We start from the raw sequence: 8,118 nt of genomic DNA, 5'->3' as shown, positions 1-8,118 counted from the left end.
TTTTCCTGTAATTTAGGACTGTTAAAAAGAGTCTGGATTAGGGACCATTCTGTGGAGCCCCACCTTTAATATCGGTCGTTCATCATGTGAGTCCATTGTTGATGTAAACCGACCATCATGTGGGCTCACCTTCAATGACCATCATCCATCATGTGGGTCCCACCTTTGACGTGGACCACCCATCAAATTGGGCCCACTTGATGTGGATGTTCCGTTATGCTGGGCCACACTTTAATGTGGGCCATCCATCATGTGGGGCCCACCTTTGATGTGAACCATTCATTAGGTGGGCCCACCTTGATGTGGATCATACATCATATGGGTCCCCACGTTCAATCTGGGCCATTCATCATGAACAACCCACCATCATGTGGGCCCCACTTTTGTGGACCATCTATTATGTGGGACCCACTTGATGTGAATAGTCCATCATGCAGGCCACATTTTGATCCGAGCCATCCATCATGTCGGTCCCACCTTTGCCGTGGACTGTATATCATGTGGGGCCCAACCTTTAATATGGGGTCATTCATCATGTGGGCCCATCTTTAATGTCAACCTTCCATCATGTGGTCCCATATTCAATGTCCACCATCCATCATGTGGGTCCCACCTTTGATGTGCACCGTCCATTAGGTAGGGCCTGGTTGATGTGGATCGCCCATCATATGGGGCCATACTTTGATGCGGGTTATCTTGTGTAGGGCTCACTTTTGATGTGACTGTGCATTTTGTGGGCTCACCTTCGAAGTGGACCATTCATCATGTGGGCCCCACTTTCAATATGGGTCATTTATCATGTGGGCCTACCTTGGAGAGAGTGTAAAGAGAAGAGATGAGGACATGATCCAAATTATTTGAAAAGTGTAAAGACGAACTTATCACAAAATTAGTCAAAAATGTGTATCTGCTTAAGCCAAATAAGATATTTTTCAAAAAATTATTCATCCACAACTTATAAAATTAGAGCTTATTTGCCATTTTCTAAATAAATATGCCATCCAATTAATTTTTTATCAAACAATCTAAGAGCTTATTATTATTTTTTATAGAAATAAGCTACTAAACTCTTATTTGTAGAGATGCAAAGCACCCCCTACCACTAAAAAGCAATCCCTTTTCCCGCGTGATGTTATTTTCATAAGTGAAATATAAAATCATACACCAATGGGACAAAATTGATATAAATGTGCTCCCAATGCCCACCATTTGATGATTCTCGTAAATATCCTACCTACCTATGTGGCATGTTTTTACCGGTGATGTACAGTAGATGCCTCTTTAATCTTCCATGCAAATCATGTCCCCATCTCTCTCTCTCTCTCTCTCTCTCTCTCTCTCTCTTTCCAAAAAACCAACGGTTATGATGATGGTTTTTTCATGGACAGAAAACAACATTGAAGGAAAACTACATTTCCATTTGCTAGTGAAATTTTTTTTAGAAGAATACTAGAGAGATGGTGATGTTAGTGAATCAATTCACAAGTACCCTATGTTTGGCGCCTTCATAGAAGATTTGACATTAGAAAATATCATCTTTTATTTAGCCCCGCGTTTGCAAAGGTGTGTTTTAGTCAGAATTGTCACATTTCTTATGTATTTGGACAACTTCAACTTCGCACCAATGCATTGTACTTAAATTCATACCCATGAAAATTTGAGTGTGGCACATCCCATGATTCCCATCTACCTTGGAAAACAGAAACACCTAGATGCACCCAGAGATATTTTAGTCAGAATTGTCATGTATCCTGGTATGTCACGCAACTTCAACTTCACATCAATTGCTTTATACCTGAATTCATATGCATGCGAATTTGGGTGGGGCACATCCCATGATTCCCATCTTTCTTGGAAAAGAGATACACCCAAGTGCACCCAAGTATGTTTTAGTCAAAATTGCCACATTTTTTCTGCAGCGAGACAACTTCAATTTCACACCAATCGCATCATACTTGAATTTATATGCATGCGAATTAGAATATGAGACATCTCATAAATCCCATCTGTATTGGGAAACCGAAACCTAACCGTACCCAAGTATTTTTGGGTCAGAATTGCCACGTTTCCTATGCATCGGGACAACTTTAACTTCCCATCAATTGCATTGTACCTGAATTCATAACCAAATGAATTTGGGTTTGGCACATCCCATTTGCATTGGAAGATGAAAACACCCAAATACACCCACATGCGTGGTTAAGTCCCTTTTAACTCTTGACTTGAAGGCAACTAACTTTCAATTTTACCAGCCAACTCAAATTAATGTGGTCATCTACCATGTACGGTTCCAATGCCTAGATAAAAGAGGAAGGTTCTATATTGTGTGCCGTTGATCATAAAAGATGATAATGAAGCTTGATATAAATGTTGGATGCTTTAATTGTGGACTTAAATTATTAATGTCCAAAATACACCTACCGTATTGAAAATCCCTCTCATGTCCTTTCATATCTTAGGTCGAGAACTCTTTTAAAAATTAATTGTGGGGGGTGACAACGTCCAAAACGATTGGTGTTATATAAAGACAGATAATATAAAGTTTTATTTCGGAGAGGTGTGCTACGATACATCTCGACGTATTGCAATAAGGATGCATCAGGGCTTTAACTTTTACATCTGTGGTCATATTTCAATGATCCAAACCGTTTATATGACGGGCCTCACCTTGGATGGTTTGTGTCAAGAAGTTAGAAAATATTAGATTATAGCATTCTGACCATTTGAGTTTTGACTCTTTTACTTCGAATCTAGACGGTGTTCTTCAACTTTTGTGAATCAAAGGCTGAGATATTTCAATCCAACATAAGGTTGGGTTCACTGAAAAAGACCCTGATCCAATGGCTGAAGTCCAATTATATATACTGATGCAATACATGAAGATGTATTCTAGCAAACCTCCATTTTGGATCCATGCCGTGGAATCACCTCCCTAAGCCGATCTTAACTAATTGGATGGTAGCCCAGAAACAGATGGTCCAGATCCAACTAATAAAATATTCATCTATTGCACGGCCACGATTTTACAATGGAGGGGATGTTTGGAGCATAGCCCATTTATGATGGGGCCCACTAGATGAACTATTTTTATGTGGGCCCAACCCCTTAGTTGGGTGTTGAGTGTAAAAAAAAAGTTTTTTTTTTTTTAAATTTTAAATTTTTTTTTTTTTGTTCTTTTCTTAAAACAGTGATGGCCCACCATAATGCTTATCTGGCATCATCATGGGATAAAATGGGTAAGATCAAAGACACCATCAAATGCAGGCATGTGGTTTGAGAAGGTATTTGTGAAGGATGATGGGACCACAGCCATTGAAAGCAGGTTGTATTATTCATGTGTGGGACCACATGGATTCTGCATTACGAGAGGTAGGAGAGGCTGGCTTAAAGCCCAAGTGATTTTGAGAAAAGGGTGTGAAACTCAAGTGAAAGACAGGCATCTAATTACAGGTGAGAAGGTAGCTTCATAGCCCATGTCCTTCTCATTCACCACCCTCATGTGATGCCATTAATCACAATCCAAGTTCCCACCAACGGTTGTGATTGGAACAATGAATGCAGCTCACGTTCTATGCATGTTTTGGTTCACGTTCATCATTCAACAAAAGAAGGGAACAATTCAATGTGATCTGGTGGACCACCGCTGCGTGAGATTTTGCAAGGTGGGTCTATGATTCACTCATCTGAACCGTTGATTTGATACTGTGATGGTGACATTGTGTTGGGTGATGCCCAAAACGTCATTATATTGGAAGATCATGAACCTTCAATCAATGGCTTACAAATAGATGGTTGTGATATTTTGATCAATGTACTGGATAACCAAACTATGTGGGACCCACATTTATGGAGAGAGGGAGGAAATTATCTCTCAGAAAAGGACACTGCAATTCCTTCTTAGTATTTTTATTTTTCATTTTTCATTTTTATTTTTCACTCTCTTATAGATTGCTTCTGTTCTTTTTCTTTCATTTTAAAATTATGAAAGTGATTTGGTTCAGAAAATTGAAGTATTTTTTGGAAAATTCCAAATTTACCAAAGGAATCTTCACGCAGGTACTGCTTTTTGAGAACAGAAATTACCAAAATATTCTCATATATCATTTTTTCTTTAAAAAGTAACAAAGTCAGGAAATTTCTGGGCCCACAAGGTATGCATATGACATCTAACCTATCAAACATATGCACTCAACCGCAATAATCAGATGGACTGAAAATCATTTTGATTGAATCACTAGATATGCTAGGCGTGTATTCTGAAGTTTTTAAGTGGTGTATATTATTTAGTTATGGTATGGCTCATCTTATATTTAGATTGACGATTTTTATTTTATTTTAAAATTTCACAAATAAAACAATAAATTACATATATTGGATGGGTTGCATATTATAAAAATATCACATGGGTCCTACAATTCTCCACTCCAGACTTTCTAAAGGAAAAAATGCATATTGGGCATTATGGCAGTCTCACCACTCAGAAAGCACTAGCAAGTAGAGGCATTATTTGATAAAATCTTCATTTGTGAGTAAAGGTTCCCAAATTGAATTGTAACTTAATTGCATTGTCTATTGTTTTAATACATGGTGTGGTCAAAACAACCTCCCTATTATGCCAAGCCAAATGCCATTTTGGAAGTGCTGGACCAGTCCCAAGTCATTGAGTGACCAGCTTGGAATATTGGTCCAATCTAGTCCAATTATCAAGTGGGCCACCATTATAAATGGTTTGAAGGTATTTGTGAATGATTTTCACTCAACGTACATGTGTAATTTAAAGACAATCTTTATTAAGGTTATGTGTCAATTCTCAAAACCATTTATTTGACGGCCCTCCTTAGGAATGGAGAGAATTCCTTAAAATAAATTCTTAGATTGGACCAGCCAAAAACCTTTGATCATTTCACTCATTTTTAGGTAGAGTCGGCCCTGCATGGCGTGGCCCTGTAGGATGGGCCATGGCTATGCATTCTTAGCCTGTTAGGGCCAGGGCTTACTGAACTAGAGTCAGCAAGGACCTTGACCCAGCCCTAGCCTGGCTCATTCTAATTTTTATTTTCTATATTCTGCGACATTTCAGGCCTGTTTGGATACCACCAAATAAAATAGTTTTTCTACTTACAGCAGTATATAAGAAACTTACTTGAGATAAGTATGTTCGGTTTAAGATCAATTAAAAGTAACTTTTTATTTAAAGTTAATCACTTCAGTTTAGTAAGTAGAAACCAAGATGAGCTACTTTTCTCGAAATATCTTGAGAAACACCTCAAAATTGAAAAAGCATAAAAAGAAATGGGAATTTTCGCTTCGCTCTCATCATAAAGAAGAAATTCTAGCCTTTTCTTGAACCAAAATTCTAGTCATTGGTAGATGAATAGAAGAAAAAATGTCTTTTAAGCTTCACATATCCCAGCTAGAGAAGCCTTAGCTTATGGACCAAAACACCAGAAGAATCTCAGGCTTCTGATATGAATTGAGTGACGAATGCCACACTCCAGTGCAAACTCTCATATTTGGTGCTCCAGGGTTCATTTCTTGATCAATCCATGATGGGTCCCACACTGCTGCATGGACAGATGATCTGGACTGTCCATCTGATGCACACTGCAGTGGATGGGCAGATATAGAAGTAACAAATCAGCTGGACATGCCTGTCCATCTAAATTATCTAATTAACAGCCTCCAAATGGATGATGGTTAAAGCAAATATTGGTCCACCTTCAAGGGGGGAAGTCAGATGGCTAGGATTTCAACATCTATGATTTTCATATAGTTACTTATCAGCAAGATGGACAGTCATGATCATCTGATTGTGCAGCCACATAAGCCCATGATTCGGATGAGCCAAGAAATGGCTAGAAATATCAATAGACTGGGCTGACATACTAAGGCCGAGGACCCGACCCAGGCCTAAAATTTAGGCCGTTTGTTAATCAGGTCAGGCTCAGGCTATATCAAAGAGGCTGAACCTATCCCAACTTGTTTAAGGTTTCAAGGGAAATTTTGTCAATAACATGCATGATTAGGCACACCTAACGAACAGCCTAGATATTTCACTAAAGAGGATGCCCGGACCCAGGCTCAAGCCTGAATTAGACCCTTACCATGCATCGTCATGATAGGCTGCACTTGGTCTTGGGCTTTTTTGTTTTGGCCCATCATAGGCTCGGGTCTAACTCAGGCATAGATTTTATTTTGCAGGCTGAGCTTGAACAGACCTTGGCTCAACCTGAATCTGACCGTTGATAGCCTAGAAATGGACCCTCAGGTGGAGCGAAGATAACCAATTTTTATAAAATACTTCCGACTTATTTTTTGTTTTTTTATGATTGGGATGAGTTGTCCCCTCTCTCACAGCTATTGGCTATCCATTATGTCCATCCATTGCACTAGCTCAAGTTAGCTCATATTCTAAAAAATAAGCACATTCAGAACTTGAGTGGGCCACACCTCAATAAAAAGTGTGATTGAATGCCCATGGAAACTTTATGTCGTGCTTGATTTTATTTCCCCTTCATCTTGGTGGGAATGACTTTATGAACGGTTTGGATTGCATGCAAACATCACAGTGGGGCCCACCAAGTTGGACATGTAAAATCCACTCTGTCCATTAGGTTCTATCCTGTATTCTAGGACGTAGAAAAGAAATCAACAAAATCCACACCTGAGGTGGGCCACACTACAACGAACAATAGGGATGAGACACCATGGACACCCAAGAGCATGCCCAACGCTTCTGTGAAGGAAAAGACATTATGTGCTTGAGATCCAATCCGTCCATCGAGCACAACACCCCTTGTCTACCCTTAATCCCAAAATTCAACACTCAAGTGGCAACCCCCAAGAGGATCATACCTAAACCGCAAAGTTCACATGTTATGGCCTACTTAAGTTTTGGAATAGAGTGATTTTTGGGGAATGCTTTCATCCTAATTAGGCAAGTTAGATGAAGATAGGATGAAATATGGACAGCTCTGTGGGCCCTGTACAAAACCAGTGGTGGCATTCCATACCAACTTTTTCCTATGGTGTGGCCTATCTGACCTTCCGATTGTCATGACTTCTACATTCCCAGAGGAATTAGAGGCAGCGCACCTGATGAGTGGGTCGGATCTAACAAATGTTTGACCCACGTGGTGGTAGGTTACTCATAGTCAGGCTAGCCCGGTTTTGGGATTTTCGTTGCCGATATGAGAGTGTATCTCTAAGGGTCTGTTTGGGCAGTGGGATTAGAAGGGATTAGGTGGGATGGGATTCATCTGATCCTGTGCCAATTCCACTCCATGTTTGGGAAGAATGGGAAAGCTTGGAATTACATTAAATGGAATTGCATTGGGTCCCGTGCCAATTTCACTCAATGTTTAGCAAGTTGTGTAGGTCCCACCATGATGTGTGGGCTATATCCACACCGTCCACCCATTTATCGAGATTATTTTAAAGCATGGGCCAAAAAATCAGGTAAATCTAAAGCTCAAGTGGACCCCACCATAGAAAGCAACAGGGATTGAATACTTACCGTTGAAAACTTCTTTGGGGCCACATAAGTTTTAGATCTACCTCATTTTTAGGCCCATGCCATAAAATGAGGTTACAAAACAAATGAACGGTTTAGATATAACACATGTGTGTTATTCTCAATAATTTCAAATGATGGTGGGTATATTCATTCAATATACCACCGTATTATCAACAAAGCATGGCATTAATTTTATCCCATGGTATTAGGGGACAATCCCTGCCATGGGTAATAATTATGTTTTTTGAAGGCTAGCCCGGTTTTGGGATTTTCGTTGCCGATATGAGAGTGTATCTCTAAGAGTTATTTTAATACTTCAGTAGAATACATGTAATGCCTATAAACTTAAATGCAGAACCGATTCAAATATACTTTAAAAAGAGTTTCAGGTGTAAACTGTTTACATGCCATTCTGTTTGGCTTTTAAGTAGTAATATGTTTGCAAATGAATAGATTGTGTTTGCCTATCTTGTAAAGTATTTGCAGTACGTAAAATAATTATTCACACAACATATAGCTTGCAGTAAATCTTGCAAAAATCAGCAAATTACTTTAAAATGACTTGATTTTTTGGAGCCCTAGGACCACATCAAAACATTCAC

This window comes from Magnolia sinica, chromosome 4, assembly GCF_029962835.1.
Source record: "Magnolia sinica isolate HGM2019 chromosome 4, MsV1, whole genome shotgun sequence".
Classification (NCBI taxonomy): domain Eukaryota; kingdom Viridiplantae; phylum Streptophyta; class Magnoliopsida; order Magnoliales; family Magnoliaceae; genus Magnolia; species Magnolia sinica.
Note: the sequence above shows the minus strand (reverse complement) of the source record.